The 18,886-nt window shown below is 42.3% G+C and overlaps 1 protein-coding gene and 1 long non-coding RNA gene across 3 annotated transcripts in view; one reads left to right on the top strand and one right to left on the bottom strand.

Moving 5' to 3' along the window:
• The window catches only part of LOC148773719 (liprin-alpha-1-like), a 219,025-nt gene that overhangs the window by 144,479 nt on the left and 55,660 nt on the right, over positions 1-18,886 (top strand). The gene's annotated exons all lie outside the window — the stretch shown is intronic.
• The window catches only part of LOC129536011 (uncharacterized), an 85,673-nt gene that overhangs the window by 48,729 nt on the left and 18,058 nt on the right, over positions 1-18,886 (bottom strand). For both annotated transcript variants that reach the window (XR_016036629.1, XR_016036628.1), the window contains exons 2-3: positions 7,318-7,684; positions 5,198-6,120 (exon numbers count right to left, since the gene is read on the bottom strand). This is a non-coding gene — a long non-coding RNA (uncharacterized LOC129536011). The remainder of the gene's footprint in view (positions 1-5,197; positions 6,121-7,317; positions 7,685-18,886) is intronic.

Genomic DNA, 18,886 nt, shown 5'->3' with positions numbered 1-18,886 from the left:
AATGTCCACTTAATGTGTTCATGAGCAAGTTTTACGATTTATCTGTACCTCATTTTCTTCTGAGAAATGGGATAATATGAGAACTCATCTCATATGGTTGTTATATTGAATGACTGCAAATATAAAGTCCTTCAAGTAGTGCCTGGCACATAGAAAACACTAAAAATTGTTAACTATAATACATATTACTTATTATCACATACATTGATATTTGTTTAGCAGGTATCCTTGAGTTTCCTTTTCCTTTATTTAAATGAATTTGCCTTAATTAGCATACTTCAGGGGATTATTATATAATATTATAATAATATATAATGTTATGTAATATTTGATCAATACTACCCAGTACCTTTGGGAAAACTGATGCTCCAGTTTGTAGCAGCTTCTGATATCAGGGGAAAACATACATTTAGAAAATAAACCTGCTCTCTGAGTATTTATATCTTCCTGCAGATATTTTACTAACCCATAATGTAATCTGAGCATAAAGTCATAACGGTGACTCTTACACTCTCTTCCAACTTTGAGCTTTGTTTTGTTTATTAACCTTGAAAGTAATTACTTTCAACAATTACTCTAATTTGATTCTATCTCACCTACAATGTTCCAGGGTCATTTTAAAATAGTGTACAATTCTAATTTTACAGTGCTTTATAAGAGTGCTGAGAAATGCACTTCATCCTGGGAAACTGCCGAGTTCGTTAAAAGGGCGCACGCTTACAATTGCAAATGTAACAATGCAGGAGGGTCTTCAAAGAATAATTCCGCAAGAACTGTGAGGTATGATGACCTGGATGAAATGCGAGATGACTTCCAGATCCTGGCATCTGCACCTGGATCTCATATATCCAGCTACCTGTCCTTCCATGAGTCCACTCCTTTATTGCCACCTTCTAATTATCTAAAAAGACTTTGCTAATTTTCGCAAATTTCTTCTTTCCAGCATCGAGGGTCCAAAGCACTTCAGGGCAGTTTACACCACTTACAAACTACGCTTCAAAGACGTTACCTTAAAACAAAGAAGCATTTATTTCTGATGTGGTTTAGTCTTTTACGATGACAGGAGAATCCCAGATGGCAAAGCTGTCTTTAAGCAAAGAACTGAGGGTCCGTTCATTTTAAGGCATCCCAGAATTTCAAGTTTAAGAGTTGTTTCAATAAAGCGGAAGTTCCAAAGGTGCCGGTTCTGAAGTTCTTACTTTGCCTTCAGAAAGAAACCTGATAGGTTTAGCCCCAGTTGGGATGTGAAAAGCTCTAAATCCATTTATTTTTACCAGTAAGTGGTAGCTCCATTTGGGGAAGTTTCAGAAGTTGCTTGTGCTGGGTATGTTCTCTGATAAGGGAGAGAGACTGATCACAGAGTTGTAATTCAATCTGCAGATTGTGGTAATGTTTATGATATTATCAGTACCTCAAGATTAAATTGCAGTTTGCAATCTTTCTCCCTTCTTTTTGCTCATTTGTTTTCCTAATATAGGAGATTAAAGATCAAAGTTTTGTGAGCACACAGTAAAATGAATTGTGTCCTAAAGTTTCTGAATGATGTAGCGTTGTCACGGGTAATTAAGCCACTTTTTCTTTAAGGAAACAAACAGATAAATTATTTGAACATAAAATAAAAACACTAGAGCTGTCATGAGAGTGATTTACTCTCATTAAAATTTTAAGCTTTGTTGGAACTGTGCGAAAACATGGAACAATGATGACTTTTAACAGCTCAGAGTAGCTTTCTCTGCACAAACGTGTGTGTGTGGTACTAGGCCGCTTCAGTTGTGTCTGAGTCTTTGAGACCCCCACGGACTGTAGCCCGCCAGGCTCCTCTGTCCATGGGATTTTTCTGGTGAGAATATTGGAGTGGTTTGCCATTTCCTTCTCCAGGAGATCTTCCTGACCTCAGGATTAAACCCTCATCTCTTGTGTCTCCTGCTTTGACAGGTAGGTTCTTTACCACTAGCACCACCTGGGAAGCACAAGTGTAACTGGTGGCTCGGACAGTAAAGAATCCGCCTGCAATTCAAGAGACCCAGGTTCGATCCCTGGGTTGGGAAGACCCCCTGGAGAAGGGCACAGCAACCCACTCCAGTATTCTGGCCTGGAGAATCCCCTTGGATAGAGGAGTCTGGCTAGCGACAGTCCATAGGGTCACAAAGATTCAGGTACGACTAAGCACGGAACAACAATACTTCACAGTCTCTGTAAATGTGAGGCTCTTCATTTGCACCCTGAGCATCTAGAATCCCAGAGGCTCTGTGGGGCTGTCCTTGCTCCTTGGCTGCTCACTTGCATATGAAGAAGCTGAGAACAAGAACTCTTGATGAGATTGTGCAAGGGGGTCTTAAATCTCCCAGCTGTTTTGTTGCTATGTGTAGAGACTAACCTGACTGATTTCTATTTAATAGTCTTAGGTAGAATATTCCTCAAAATCTAATGTGCCTAAGAGTTGACAGAAGTCCTTTTTCAAATTATACCCCACCTCAGGAGAGGGGCTCAGGTGTCTACATATTCAACCAGCATATTAACAAGAGACTCCAACATACACATTTAGACAAACATGAGCGTAGATGTATAGCATTTAATCAAAATATCACAAATGAAGGACTGAATTAGTTCTCAAATCTCTCCCCATTAGTAACTGGAAAAATATGATAGAGGATGATAAAAATCTATACCTTCTGATTCTAGATATAGTTTTTGAAGTACTCAGTGCTATTTCTAAAGATGAAAACATTTCTTTGTTGAATCAAATACATCTAAATGAATTGACTTGTTTCCCACACTCTTTGGAAACATTTCTGCATATTCTTTTGGTATTACAACTGCTTTAATATGTGTCTTTATTTGAATTTCTTTTTATCTTTTTAAATAAAAATATTGAACCATCTGTATATCCTCATATTTATCATATATATTTGTGTGTGTGTTAGTCACTCAGTCATGTACTATGCTTTGTCTGACCCCATAGACTGTAGCTTGCCAGGCAACTCTGTTCATGGAATTCTCCAGGCAAGAACACTTGGGTGAGTTGCCATTTCCTACCTTACTACTAATAAAGTCTGAAAGTGAAAGACACTCAGTTGTGTCCAACCCTTTGAAACCCCATGTACAATACAGTCCATGGAATTCTCCAGGCCAGAACACTTGAGGGAGCCTCTGTTTCCTTCTCCAGGGGATCTTCCCAACCCAAGGATCGAACCCAGGTCTCCCTCCTTGTAGGCATATTCTTTATCAGCTGAGCCACCAGGGAAGCCAATAGATTCTGGCTTCATTTAAAATTATTTGTCAACTGGTAACTTTCTATCAGGCTGACTTAAACTGGTTTCTAAATGAACTCTCAAAAACATGTATATCGAGTGCGATTATGTTTAAGTCTGTGTGTTAAATTCTGTGGGTTGGCCCCAAAAATAAATGTTAAAAAATGTGTATCTGACCTTGCCTCAATTTACCTAGAAAGTAGAGAAAGACAGTGTAAACTATAGACAGATCTGAAAAGGCAAGACTAAGATACAGAAACATGGACCCAGGAAATTAATATAGAAGATGAACTAATATTTTTTGAAAGGCCCCTTTCAGCTCTAGACTTATGACTTGTCAGGTGAGTCTCAGCAAAAAATGAATGGCATATCCAAATATTTAAATAAAAATCGTTACAATAAAGGGAACCAACCAAGGCCATGATGCACTAGCATCAGGGAAACCATCTCTTGCATCTCCCCACCATATACACACCAGGACTGAAGGCATAGGGATAACACGTATTTCTGGAGGAAACCTCAGGGAGATAACACAGTAGCTAGCCTCTGACACACAGAGCAAGATCTCAAGGGACAGAGAAAGAGTCTGGGCACGGATGCAAATGGATAGTCAGCAGAAGTTCTGTGACTTCATTTGGCAGAGTATGTGGCCACTTAAATTAGTTAGTGATCCCCTCAAGGGGGAATATATTTAGTCATTTTTGCAAACCCAGGGTCTACCCCAAAGCTTGGCAAATGAGAAGCATCATGAATCTACCTATATAGATGACCAGCCCTGGCAGGAAGCACTATTTACACCAAGTATAATGACCGGAAGGCAGAATAGGTGCCGTCTAAAATTTTGTACATTCATGATAGGATGTCAGGCATGTGGTATATGAAATGGGAATGCCAAGGAAGGATATTTACTGCACCTGTGAGGATTACTGATGGTCCTCGTCGGTACACCAGGAAAGGTGTCTGAATGCATGGCTGAATGAATAGTTGTGCTATAAACTCCTGCAGTTGTTAGGAAAATCTCCGGTCCAATCTGAGCTGGCTCATTTGATCTGCTTAAGGAACGCTCTGCATTTTCTTATGAGAACTATTTTCAGAGCACAGAGAGGCATTATGCAGGCACAGTTCTTAGAGACTCAGACTTTGAGGATCTTAGTGAAATAAAATGAAACAGGCGAGCCCCGTGAAAGGTGTAAGCTCTCATCATGCAGTGCCTTCACTGCAGAAATAATTTAGCTCTATTTCCAGGCAGCATCTCCTTCCAGTTGGATCAATGAAGCAATATGTGTTCTGTAGGTTTATAGGGAGAGAATGTTAATATAAGATCTCTTACATAGAATTGGAGTGGAAAATGGCATGTGAAGGGGAGTTTACAGGGAAATGAGTTAGAAAATTGGTCAAACGTTTGAAAGGAAGAAAGAAGGCAGCACTTTCACTTACTTCACCGAATCAAAACCACAACCAAACACCAAAGTCCTTAGAGGGACTCAACCTTGACCCCTTAGCCGACAGTGTTCCAGAGAAGGGTGAAAGAATGGAAGCCTTTAAAGGTGGCAGCTCCCTTTCCATCAATGGAGGGAGTTCATCATGATGAGTCCAGGAAAACCAGAGGGGAGAGTGCAGCAGAACCCCTACCCTCAATCATTTCCTGGGAGCTCCTCAGTCTGTGAGAGAACACCCGAGGAGCCCTCTCACTCCCTTCCTGTGATCAGACCATTCGTTCAGTGAGCAAACATGCGCTGACACCAGCCGGATGCTGAGCACCCTGTGAAGTGGGGAGAGTGAAACTGAATGCCCAGCTCCTACTCTGAAGGACTTTTAGTCTGTGAATGAGAGACATTCAGTTCAATTTAGTCGCTCAGTCATGTTTGACTCTTTCTGACCTCGTGGACCACAGCACTCCAGGCCTCCCTGTCCATCACCAACCCCTGAAGCTTGCTCATACTCACGTCCATCGCACCGGTGAGGCCATCCGACCATCTCATCCTTTGTCTTCCCCTTCTCCTGCCTTCCGTCTTTCCCAGCATCAGGTCTTTTCCAGTGAGTCAGTTCGCATCAGGTGGCCAAAGCACTGGAGTTTCAGCTTCAGCATCAGTCCTTCCAATGAATATTCAGGACTGATTTCCTTTGGGATTGACTGCTTGGATCTCCTTGCAGTCCAAGTGACTCTCAAGAGTCTTCTCCAATACCACAGTTCTAAAGCATCAATTCTTCGGCGCTCAGCTTTCTTTATAGTCCAACTGTCACATCCATACGTGACTACTGGAAAAACCGTAGCTTTGACTAGACAGACCTTTGTCAGCAAAGTAATGTCTCAGATTTTTAATATGCTGTCTAGTTTTGTCATAACTTTTCTTCCAAGGAGCAAGTGTCTTTTAATTTCTTGGCTGCAGTCGCCATCTGCAGTGATTTTGGAGCCCAAGAAGATAAAGTCTGTCACTATTTCCATTGTTTCCCCATCTGTTTGCCATGAAATGATGGGACCAGATGCCATGATCTTAGCTTTTTGAATGTTGAGTTTTAACCCAGCTTTTTCACTCTCCTCTTTCACTTTCATCAAGAGGTTCTTAGTTCCTCTTCACTTTCTGCCATAAGGGTGGTGCCATCTGCATAGCTGAGGTTACTGATATGTCTCCCGGCAATCTTGATTCTAGTTTGTGCTTCATCCAGCCAAGCACTTTGCATGATGTACTCTGCATATAAGCTAAATAAGCAGGGTGACAATACTCAGCCTTTCCCAATTTGGAACTAGTCCATTCTTCCATGACCGGTTCTAACTGTTGCTTCTTGACCTGCACACAGATTTCTCAGGAGGTGGATTAGGTGGTCTGGTATTCCCATCTCTTTAAGAATTTTCCACAGAACTTCTAGTCTGTGAATGAAAGAGATTAGTAGAACATTAATTAAATGCAGTTTACATGTTGTGATAACATCTTCAGGGTGAAAGAGAAACAGAAGGGCCTTGCTCAGCTTCCAGAAGCCTGCCTATGCTTCTCAGAAGAGGTGCGCCTCGAGGAGAGATGGAGAATGCAACCGGTAGAGAAATTAGCAGGAGGAAAACAAAGAGAGACAAAGGGGCGTGGTGTGTCGGGGCAGCACAAACAGGTGTGTAAGGCTGGGTTGAGGGGCGTGGCTCTGGTGGAGCCTGACCTTGACAGGGGGCGTCGCTATGGTGGGTGGGCGAGGCCATGGAGAAAAGCCTTCTGCTTGGATGAAAGAGTATAAGGATACCAGTAGAGCGTTTGTGTGTGTGTGTGACTGTGTGTGTGTGACTGTGTGTGTGTGTGTGTGTGTGTGTGTGCGCGCGCGCGCACGCGTGCTCGGTCATGTCTGACTCTTTTGTGACGCCATGGACTGTAGCCCACCAGGCTCCTCTGTCCATGGAATTCTCTAGGCAAGAACACTGGAGTGGATTGCCACTGCCTACTCCAGATCTTCCGGAGCCAAGGTTCCAGCCCACATCTCTTGCGTCTCCTGAGTCTCCAGCAGATTCTTTACCAGGAGCACCACCTGGGATGTGAACCATGCAACAGAATATATGAAATAGATCCACGTCTGGCTGAAAAGGTGAAACCATTTGGGGTGAGACTAAGAAGTCTTATGGTAGAGGACCCTCCAGTCACAGTTTAACAGATGAAACAGAGAAGAATTGGAGGGAAGGAGAGAAATTGGGACGCTACTGAATGACCAGAAAAGGAACGTAACAGCCTAAACTGAAACAGTAGCAGTGGGAAAGGAGGGTAGATGCTGGATCTTCTGAAAGATGTGACTTCAAGGAGCAGAGTCATTTAAGGTCGCTTCGCGGCCACAGCTGCTGCTGGGTCATGTCTCAAGAGTACCATTTCTGGAATCTTTAGCTCCATTAAGCTACCTCCTGCATAACCATTAATACTCAAACTCTCTCCCGTTACAGCTTTGGTGTGGCTTCATCAAGACCACCTCCCCCTCTGCTGTTTCTTCAAACCCCTCTCTTCTGCGGTTCACTGAATTCTGCCTCCATTGGTTTGCACCCATGGGTCTCTCTTTAGCACCTCCCAGCTGAGGCCTCGTAGTATTCCAGTGGACTCACCTGCCTTCTCTCTTCAAACACCGAATGTGATGCTCTTTGTTGGAGAGAATTGTCGTGATACTTGTCTCCTGACTTCTGCGGTTTGCCCCTGAAAATATCTCCTGGGCACCTCACCTCCAATGCCCTGTGTCCTGAAATTAACTCAGTCCTTCCATCAACACCCATGCCAAGACTGGCTGTCACCTTGGTGAATAGCCAGCTGCCCTCTGTCAGGAGGCCAGGAACCAAGGTCACTTCTTCCTTTTCCCTCATCTCCTGTCCTTGCTTGGTGACTTGCTTCAGGTCCTGTTGAAGAGTGGACATTAAAGGAACGGGTGCTGTACTTTTTCTTCGACTTTTCTGTGAAAGTAGAATTCAAGATCAACTTCTAGGAGAAGAGAAACAGGATTAATGTAATTAGGCAGTTCATTTAAGTTCAAAAGATCATTCTTTAGCTATAAAACAAGAGGATGGAAGTGAAATAATCTCTAAGGTTCCCTTCAGGTTAGATATGTTACAACTAATGATCCCTGAGTGCAATCACTTCAAACATATATTTTCAGGTACATTTTCCAAAACTGCATCTCTTCGGAGTTTTACACCACAGATACCTCATTACTGAAAGCTCTCCACACTTAAAATTCAATCCTACTGTCCATCATAAAGAAATTATGTTTGGATAAAAGTTTCCAAGTCCATAAATATAAGTAAAAAAAATGCAGAAGATCACAAATATAAATCTAAACACCCAAGCTAAATATGCCAAAATAAAAAGTACTTAGCCACGTGAATAAAGGGAACAAAGCAAAAGTGAACTGACTGGAATTAAAACAAATGTATGAGAATCCCTGTATTTGCATAAAATAGAATACAGTCACACAAAATCTTCCAAAAGTTATATTTTAACTTAAGTAGAATGAAGCAGATAAACTCTTGCACAATGAGTTTTCAATGATGAAATTGTTCTAAGATGTGATTCTACACTGAAGGGTTTAAAGGTTAATCAGAAATCCTTGTTATATCCTATTCAGTGATTTCTTGGATTTCAAATAATTTAAAGAACAGCCAGTTCTTTAAATAATTTCCTTTTTTTGACAAAGATATTCAAATACACATGCTTTATATATTTTTAAAAAATCCATCTCTTCAAAACCAAAATACAATTACCTTCAGATATATATATACTTGGAGAAGGAAATGGCAACCCACTCCAGTGTTCTTGCCTGGAGAATCCCAGGGACAGGGGAGCCTGGTGGGCTGCCATCTATGGGGTCGCACAGAGTCGGACATGACTGAAGTGACTTAGCAGCAGCAGCAGCAGCATATATATACAGGTATATATGTAATGAAAAAGCATCTGATGAAAATCAAGCTCCCCAATACATTCTTATTTCTCCTTACCATTTCTTACATGTATTTTCCCCTAATTTTCAGGTTGGCTGCAAAACATTAGAAACTGGAATTTTAGTATATATTGCTTCTGTCATCAGAGAGAAAATGGTAACTCTTTATTCTAATCTTAGTTAATTAATAAAAAGTAGTATATGATAAGTTTGAATACGAAGAACCTCTTTTATTTCAAAAGAGTTTCTATATAGTCCTGCATAATTTTCCAGCTCCTTTTATTCATATATTGAAACTCTAACTGCCAACATGCTGGTGTGAGGGGTGAGTTCATTAGGATAGGATGAGGTCACCAGGGTGGAGCCCAGATGAGTAGGATTAGTGCCCTTCAAGCACCTGTGGGGAGCAGGCTCTTGCGCTTACTCTCTCTCCCTTTCTCTCTCTTCTTCTTTCTGCAGTGTGAGCACACTGCAAGGAGGCCTTCTACAACCAGAACTCAACCAAGCTGGTACCCTGATCTCTGACTTCACAGCCTCCAGAACTGTGAGAAAATGAATGTGTGTTATTGAAGCCACCCAGGGTATGGCATTCTGTTATAGCAGCTGAACAGATTAAGGCAGCTTCCTAAAAACCCAGTAAGCATTCCTCTTCCTTAAATTCTGCATCTTGAGGCTGTTGGCCTTCTCTCCTCTCTGCCTCCACTCTTGCTGTCTCATCTTTTCATCCTCATGCCGACCCTTCTCCCCATCACTCCCCTCCTGACTCACTCCTCCTCGCATGCAATGGCTTAGACCCAGGCGAGAGGAAGGAGCATGGTTTGCGTGTAGTCTTGAGACAGAGCAGGACCCTGTGGTCCTTCCGCCCCATGTCTTTTGCCTGCCATTTCTCTGTGGAAAACTTTAGTCAAAGAACAACTTTAATCAGAGAAGTGAGAACATGCAGAAGCAAAGAAAAGAGTCAACGGAGACCAAATAATAATAATGTAGTCATTAAGCAAAGTCAAGGACCTTTTGTTCCCCTGCAAGAGCTATAGATAATATTCTGAGCCGTATCCTGTGAGCTGTGAAACAGGAAGAGAAGTTAACCATACAATGACCAGACTGTATCCATAAGATAGCTGCTACAATTCTGAGAACTGGCCTCAAGAAATAGGAACAAACAGACCCAGGAATGGGTGACTAACTGTACCTAAAACAAGATGACCAGTGACCACTTTGAAGATGACTGAAGATGACGTGAGCTTGAGAAGGCTCTGGGAGGTGGTGATGGACAGGGAAGCCTGGCGTGCTGCAGGCCATGGGGTCACAAGGAGTAGGACACGACTGAGCGACTGAACAGTCAGAGACGACTGTGCTGGTTTTCTGCACGTGGCCCCCTCCTTCTGTCTATAAAAGCTCTTGCCCCACTGGTTGCCCGGGGTTGGTGGGGTCGGCCTTCAGACAGACGTCCATCCTCCCCCAGTTACCAGCATCTGAAATGAAGCAAACTTTCCTTTTCGCCAGCCTAGCCTATTTATTGGCTTTTGAGTCATGAGCGGCCAGGCCCCGCACCTTTCAGTAACAGCACTGTACCTTCATATGCCTTCAGGTACCTTCACGTGTGTGGAAACATACGGGTCCCGGCATTTAAACTACAAGCTCACACCGCCTCAAGCAAAGAGAGGATTTTTTTTTTTAGGAAAAGTCCTCTGCTATTGCATGGGAAAATGAAGTGATGGGAAGAGATGGGAGCTTCTAGACTCGTGGGTACATATTCTGCTATGAGTCCTTCAATGTCAACGGAGACCATTCCCCTCTTCACCTTCAGAGCCTGACAGGACACCACCAGAAAAGGGCAAAACATATTTGTGGTGGTGCTGGTAGTAGTTTAGTTGCTAAGTCGTGTCTGACTCTTGCGACCCCATGGACTGTGTAGCCTAACAGGCTCCTCTATCCAGGGGGTTCTCGAGGCAAGAATACTGGAGTGGGTTGCCGTTTCCTTCTCCAGGGGATCTTCCCAACCCAGGAATTGAATCTGGGTCTCCTTCACTGCAGGCAGATTCTTTCCCAACTGAGCTATGATGGAAGCCCTCATACTTGTGGAAAAGAGCTCAAATAAATATGCATAAAAACTATCATCAGATACAATGGAAATAATGATGCTTACTGTTTTTCTTTAATTTCCTCATACATTTTTATTAACATTGGGCCTCTAAGATTTCATGTGTCTTTATTTCCCCGTAACATTCTGTTTCCTTTTCTTCTCTTATTTACTTATTTATTTTTTCCCTTTTCCCACTTTCACTTTTCTTGTCTTTATACCAATTTTCTGTAAGAGAACTCCTGAGATATATTCTTTGCTGCTTCAAAATCTGTCTAATTCAATAGTGGTCTGAATTATTCAAGTATGTAAAGTTATTTGAGAAAATACACATTCTTGGTGTTGAGAGAGTACACAAAGAGTCTGAAGATTTCAAAGATGTTTTGATCTCCCTGTTGATTTTCTTCAATCTCTCCTATTTCTCCCAATTCCCCTCCTTTTATACTGGACTATTTTTATGTTTAGCTCCTATACAAAAACCCATGAAACAAGCCTGTAGAACAATATCTTTTTGATCCTCATGTGATCACACTATCAACCAAGGTTTTTTCTCAGTTGATGAGGGAACAATGGGATGTGTCTAATATTCCTTGGAGGATGTTTCTATCTTCCTTTTTCATTTCCTGCAGTACTTGGATGCAATTTCAAAAATGACAGAATGATCTCTGTTCGTTTCCAAGGCAAAACATTCACGATTACAGTAATCCAAGTCTATGCCCCAACCAGTAATGCTGAAGAAGCCGAAGTTGAACGATTCTATGAAACCTACAAGACCTTTTAGAACTAAAACCCAAAAATGATGTCCTTTTCATTATAGGGGACTGGAATGCAAAAGTAGGAAATCAAGAAACACCTGGAGTAACAGGCAAATTTGGCCTTGGAGCACGAAATGAAGCAGGGCAAAGGCTAATGGAGTTTTGCGAAGAGAACGCACTGGTCATAGCAAACACCCTCTTCCAACAACACAAGAGAAGACTCTACACATGGACATCACCAGATAGTCAACACGGAAATCAGATTGATTATATTCTTTGCAGCCAAAGATGGAGAAGCTCTATATAGTTAGACAAAACAAGACCAGGAGCTGACTGGCTCAGATCATGAACTCCTTATTGCCGAATTCAGACTGAAATTGAAGAAAGTAGGGAAAACCACTAGACCATTCAGATATGACCTAAATCAAATCCCTTATGATATTACAGTGGAAGTAAGAAATAGATTAAAGGGAATAGATCTGATTGATAGAGTGCCTGATGAACTCTGGACAGAGGTTCGTGACATTGTACAGGAGACAGGGACCAAGACCATCTCCATGGAAAAGAAATGCAAAAAAGCAAAATGGCTGTCTGAGGAGGCCTTACAAATAGCTGTGAAAAGAAGAGAAGCGAAAAGCAAAGGAGAAAAGGAAAGATATAAGCATCTGAATGCAGAGTTCCAAAGAATAGCAAGGAGAGATAAAAAAGCCTTCCTCAGCGATCAATGCAAAGAAATAGAGGAAAACAACAGTATGGGAAAAACAAGAGATCTTTTCAAGAATTAAAGATATCAAGGGAACATTTCATGCAAAGATGGACTCAATAAAGGACAGAAATGGTATGGACCAAACAGAAGCAAAAGATATTAAGAAGAGGTGGCAAGAATACACAGAAGAACTGTACAAAAAAGATCTTCATGACGAAGATAATCACGATGGCATGATCACTCACCTGGAGCCAGACATCTTGGAATGTGAAGTCAAGTGGGCCTTAGAGACCATCACTACAAACAAAGCTAGTGGAGGTGATGGAATTCCAATCAGTGGCCACAGGACTGGAAAAGGTCAGTCTTCATTCCAATCCCAAAGAAAGGCAATGCCAAAGAATGCTCAAACTACCGCACAATTGCACTCATCTCACACGCTAGTAAAGTCATGCTCAAAATTCTCCAAGCCAGGCTTCAGCAATATGTGAACCGTGAACTCCCAGATGTTCAAGCAGGTTTTAGAAAACGCAGAGGAACCAGAGATCAAATTGCCAACATCTTCTGGATCATGGAGAAAGCAAGAGAGTTCCAGAAAAACATCTATTTCTGCTTCATTGACTATGCCAAAGCCTTTGACTGTGTGGATCACAACAAACTGTGGAAAATTCTCAAAGAGATGGGAATCCAAGACCACCTGACCTGCCTCTTGAGAAACCTGTATGCAGGTCAGGAAGCAACAGTTAGGACTGGTCATGGAACAACAGACTGGTTCCAAATAGGAAAAGGAGTACGTCAAGGTTGTATATTGTCACCCTGCTTATTTAACTTCTATGCAGAGTACATCATGAGGAACGCTGGGCTGGAAGAAGCACAAGCTGGAATCAATACTGTTGGGAGAAATATCAATAACCTCAGATATGCAGATGACACCACCCTTATGGCAGAAAGTGAAGAGGAACTCAAAGGCCTCTTGATGAAAGTGAAAGAGCAGACTGAAAATGTTGGCTTGAAGCTCAACATTCAGAAAACGAAGATCATGGCATCTGGTCCCATCACTTCATGGGAAATAGATGGGGAAACAGTGGAAACAGTGTCAGACTTTATTTTTTGGGGCTCCAAAATCACTGCAGATGCTGATTGTAGCCAGGAAATTAAAAGACGCTTACTCCTTGGAAGGAAAGTTATGACCAACCTAGATAGCATATTAAAAAGCAGAGACATTACTTTGCCAAGAAAGGTCCGTCTAGTCAAGGCTATGGTTTTTCCTGTGGTCATGTATGGATGTGAGATTTGGACTGTGAAGAAAGCTGATCGCCGAAGAATTGATGCTTTTGAACTGTGGTGCTGGAGAAGACTTTTGAGAGTCCCTTGGACTGCAAGGAGATCCAGCCAGTCCATTCTAAAGGAGATCAATCCTGGGTGTTCATTGGAAGGACTGATGCTGAAGCTGAAACTCCAATACTTTGGCCACCTCATGCGACGAGTTGACTCACTGGAAAAGACTCTGATGCTGGGAGGGATTGGGAGTGGGAGGAGACGGGGACGACAGAGAATGAAATGGCTGGATGGCATCACCAACTCGATGGACATGAGTGAACTCCGGGAGTTGGTGATGGACAGGGAGGCCTGGCGTGCTGTGATTCATGGGGTCGCGGAGAGTTGGACACGACTGAGCGACTGAACTGAACTGATTCATATTGTAGAAATGCAAAAATACTAATTAGCATGAAAATTGCCATGAATGAAGATGGGAAATATATTTTATAAAAGAAATTTAGATGTATCATAAGTTGATAAATGTGTTACCTATTTAAACACCCCATTTGAGAGCAGAAAGGCATGCATACATATTGCACAATTTACATCATTAACAGTTTATCCAAAATACTGGTTTGTACTTTATAAATTATTACTTACAAAGGAAGTATATATATTTTCCCTACTGAGTTATCAACATACCTGCACTAAATATTTATTAACAGTCAGATAGTCATTTATTTCAACTTAACCATTAAAATATTCCTTTTTACACTTTTTGTTACCTTTGACATCTGAGAGAAAATTAAATAGAACTTACTGTATTATTCTTATATTGTATTTTAAGGTCTGCTCACTGTAGAAAATTGGATAATAGCATTTGAAGCAGCAAAGTTTATTTGCAAGCTTTCTGTTTTGGTTTTTGTAGTTCTAATAAAACATCTGTCTTGGTTTTTTGAAATCAGTAGTTCCCTACTTAGTGTAAAGTACTTACAACATTTGAAAGTAAGTTAAAAAAAAAAGATGCAACAACATCTTCATTTAAAATGCTTGCTAAGTCTGTTGCAGATTTTTAGTTTCAATGCATGTCATTTCATTGCTCCAGGCTATCTAAAGAAATGATGCTGAGTTTCTTATTGCAGAAATATATCAACAGCAAAAGGAAACCTTCCAGCTTCTCCAGCCCTCCTTGGCTGTGGTTTCAATGCTCTCTCTGGCTCTCTCAGATATTCCTGTGAAACGCTTTCTTTTTATGCCTTTGACACCCCTCTCTTCCTAGTTTCAAAACAATGAGGTTGATTTGACTGATCCAGTGTCTTTATCGGGAGAGCATGGAGGTCTCCAGAGTGTGAAGGCTGTTTATGCAGTTCAGGGAGAGCCCAAAGTGCCCCAGGTGATATACAGGAAGGAAATGTTAAACCTCAACCTATTTTATTTCATCTGAAATAAGAGACACACATTGGACTTCACATCTGCATGAAGCATAGGCTGACATTGGCATATCCACTTGGTTTAAGGATCAGATAAATTCATAATCTGCCTGCCAATCCAGGAGACATGGGTTCGATCCCTGGATCAGGAAGATCCCTGAAGAAGGAAATGGCAACCCACTCCTTCATTCCTGTCTGGAGAATCCCATGGACAGAGGAGACTGGTGTGCTGCAGTCCATGTGACTGAAAAGAGTTGAAAATGACTAAGCAATTGCGTACACACAGAGGTGTTCCTGTTACCATTTGTCTAGTGAAAGTCATAAAAGTAAGAACAGGATGTACTTAAAGTAAGATGAAGAAGGGAGTTCTGGTAGAGATCTCACTGGGATGACTGGAAGGGGAGAAACACTACAAACAAGGCTCCGAAAGGAGTCTCTTCCGAGACTCCAAGTACTCTGCAGACTATTCACAAATAGAGATTAAGAATATCCTATGGGTAAATAATAGACCATTTTCACACATGAGCATATAGCATAATCCAGTTGGCTGCTTTCGACTGCAAGACGTTTTGAAAATGACTGCTTCCTTTCCACGTGTATTAGAAAATACTTAAGTGGTATAGGTTCTGTTTCCGTGTGTGTGTGTGTTTAAGTGGCAGCACCATGTAGCTTGTAGGATCTTATTAATAGTTCCCTGACCAGAAATGGAACCCAGGGCCTTGGCAGTGAAAGCACGGTGTCTTGGAGTGAAAGCACTGGATCGCCAGGGAATTCCCAGGTATGGTTTTTAAAGATATTTATCCTTTAAAATAACATTGAGAACCACGACTGTGATATCGAAGAGTCTGATCCATTTAATGCCCCATGCTTGCTTTTAATAAAGTCTCACTGTAAAAAAGTCCCGTCCTCCAATTCCGACTTACACACATCTTGCTACCAGGGTTGCTATGAAGTTTGCAACGGAAAGGCAAGCACACATCTCCCCGCAGTAACAGTCACACACAGCCCACGCCCAGCACAGTCCTGGGAGGGGGATGAGCAGGGAGTCCTCACCCCGCCTCCCAAGGGCTTTGTCACTATTCCCGGAAAGAGGAAAGACAGCCACTGATGCCGAATTGTTTGAGCCTGAAGGGGAAGCCACTGCCAAGGAGGCTCGAACCTAAGCCCCTGCTCGGCACACTGCTTTCTCTCCAGTTCTCTAATGTTTATGTTTATTTGTTAATGTCTATTTGGCGGTGCCGGGTTTTAGCTGCAGCATCCAGGATCTAGTTCCTTGATCAGGGATCAAACCCATGACCTCTGCGTTGGGAACATGGAGTCCAAGTCACTGGACCACCAGGAAAGTCCCTCTCTTCAATTTTTGTTTTTAAATTCGTGTTCTTTTGTGAGGGCAATCTCCCTTTTGTTTTGATCAACACATTTTTAGACCACTCGGTTTATTTAGTGTGTAGGTAAATGATGCATAGGTATAGGAGCTTTCTGTCTTGCTTTTAGCAACAGAGTACATCTGAAAAAAAGTTGTCTCTTGCTTCAGTTCAGTTCAGTTCAGTTCAGTCGCTCAGTCGTGTCCGACTCTCCGCGACCCCATGAATCACAGCACGCCAGGCCTCCCTGTCCATCACCAACTCCCGGAGTACACTCAAACTCATGTCCACAGAGTCGGTGATGCCATCCAGCCATCTCATTCTCCGTCGTCCCCTTTTCCTCCCGCCCCCAACCTTTCCCAGCATCAGAGTCTTTTCCAGTGAGTCAACTCGTCTCATGAGGTGGCCAAAGTATTGGAGTTTCAGCTTTAGCATCAGTCCCTCCAATGAACATCCAGGATTGATCTCCTTTAGAATGGACTGGTTGGATCTCCTTGCAGTATAAGGGACTCTCAAGAGTCTTCTCCAACACCACAGTTCAAAAGCATCGATTCTTCGGCGATCAGCTTTCTTCACAGTCCAACTCTCACATCCATACATGACCACGGGAAAAACCATTGCCTTGACTAGACGGACCTTGGTCGGCAAAGTAATGTCTCTGCTTTTTAATATACTATCAAGGTTGGTCATAACTTTCCTTCCAAGGAGCAAGCGTCTTTTAATTTCATGGCTGCAATCAGCATCTGCAGTGATTTTGGAGCCCAAAAAAACAAAGTCTGACACTGTTTCCACTGTTTTTCCATCTATTTCCCATGAAGTGATGGGACCAGATGCCATGATCTTTGTTTTCTGAATGTTGAGCTTCAAGCCAACCTTTTCACTCTCCTCTTTCACTTTCATCAAGAGGCTTTTGAGTTCCTCTTCACTTTCTGCCATAAGGGTAGTGTCATCTGCATATCTGAGGTTATTGATATTTCTCCCAGCAATCTTGATTCCAGCTTGTGCTTCTTCCAGCCCAGCGTTCCTCATGATGTACTCTGCATATAAGTTAAATAAGCAAGGTGACAATATACAACCTTGACGCACTCCTTTTCCTATTTGGAACCAGTCTGTTGTTCCATGACCGGTTCTAACTGTTGCTTCCTGACCTGCATACAGGTTTCTATGCACCAAAAAAAGCCTTTGGAAGAGTTGTAGCAGTGTCCAATTTGTAAATTACATTAGTATCGGTTCAAAAAGAGAACTGCAATTTCAGAGACCAATATCCTGTGATGCTAAAATTAGTATCATTTGAGGTAAGAAAAAAAAATACTGTGAAACATCCTTACATCATAAATAATGTATATGACAACCAGCTCATTGCTGTCATATACATTATGACACAGAAGCCAGCAGAGATATAAGTCAGGAGCTTAGAGCCAGAAGGGACCCTGCAGGAGTTAGGTGCAAAGAAATCTTCAGTTAAAGGAGCAGGAAGGTTAATAACTCCTCTGTGGACCGATAATAGGAAAATGAAGAAAATCACAAAAAACTGGAGTCAGATCTAACGGGCCACCCAGGAAGCAGCTGTAGTGCCCGCCTCTGTCAGAGCGTGGTCTGGTCTCTCCATCTCTAAAGAGCACCCGCGGCCAGATGCTGCTCTCAGTGCAAGATGGAAGCGCATTTATTGTGCTATGATCAGCAATCACTTCCATTAACTAATGGAAAATAAACAGAAAACCCCAAAGAGAGTCAAGTAGCTACATGAACTAAACCCTTCTTCTGGGTCTTCAAGGTGAGTTAAAATTTCTCTTCTTCGCTGAAATCACCCACCCAGTGTTTGTTTGCTCCAAGCCAGGAGCACTGCTGTTCTGTGTATTTATTTTGGATTTTGCTAAATCAGTGGCTCGGCTCTTACTCTGTCTAGAAAACTAAGACGTGACATGTGTGGGTGGGTCCTGCTGGGTCCACGCTGCTTTGGCTTCAAGGACCAGAGTCTGGGGCTCTTTCCCCCAAATCTCCCGGATCCTGCCCCCCCGCACTTTTCTAGATCCCACCATCCGCACCTAAACACGCAGCTCGAAGCCATGCTGTGAAGCACCCCAAGGCCTCGCTCAGGTCACATTTGTAAGAGGTGTGCGATATTAACCTCTCTCCACTTCTAATGTGAAAAATCTCCTTTCGGTGCAGTGCGCAAAACTCACCCCGACACGCTGTCTTTGCTCACCCCCGGGTCCCCAAACTAGCTGTGCTGTTCGAACCTCAGCACATTTTAAGGCTGAAATGAATTCGCAGTTTTATACTCTGTGTCCTTAATCGTTTCCCTGTTCCTTCCTCTACTTGCTTCTTCTCTATTTATTATCACATCAGTCAGCAGGCACTTGGATGACACACCTAAAATTTTCATCACTTTCTTCTGCCCGGGATGGGAATCATGACGAAAAGTCCCTGGATATTATGTCAATACTTAAATTATTGATGCCACCACAAGAGCGCCTTTAAAGTCTTTGTCTGTTTCTCCTTAACAGATTTTCAGAATGGAGGAAAATTGCTCCAGTTCTCTTCCTGAATGACTTGATCCAGAGAGTTGTTTTTGTTGGGACTGTCTCACCTTCAGGTGCTTAAACACACGGAATAAATAAGTACCAAGTATGGTGGTCAGATGGGCTTCCCAGG

The sequence above is a fragment of the Moschus berezovskii genome, chromosome 27 (assembly GCF_049115385.1).
Source record: "Moschus berezovskii isolate FMDL1 chromosome 27, NW_MosBer_1.0, whole genome shotgun sequence".
NCBI classification, from domain to species: Eukaryota; Metazoa; Chordata; class Mammalia; order Artiodactyla; family Moschidae; genus Moschus; species Moschus berezovskii.
This window is presented reverse-complemented; position numbering and strand designations above follow the sequence as displayed.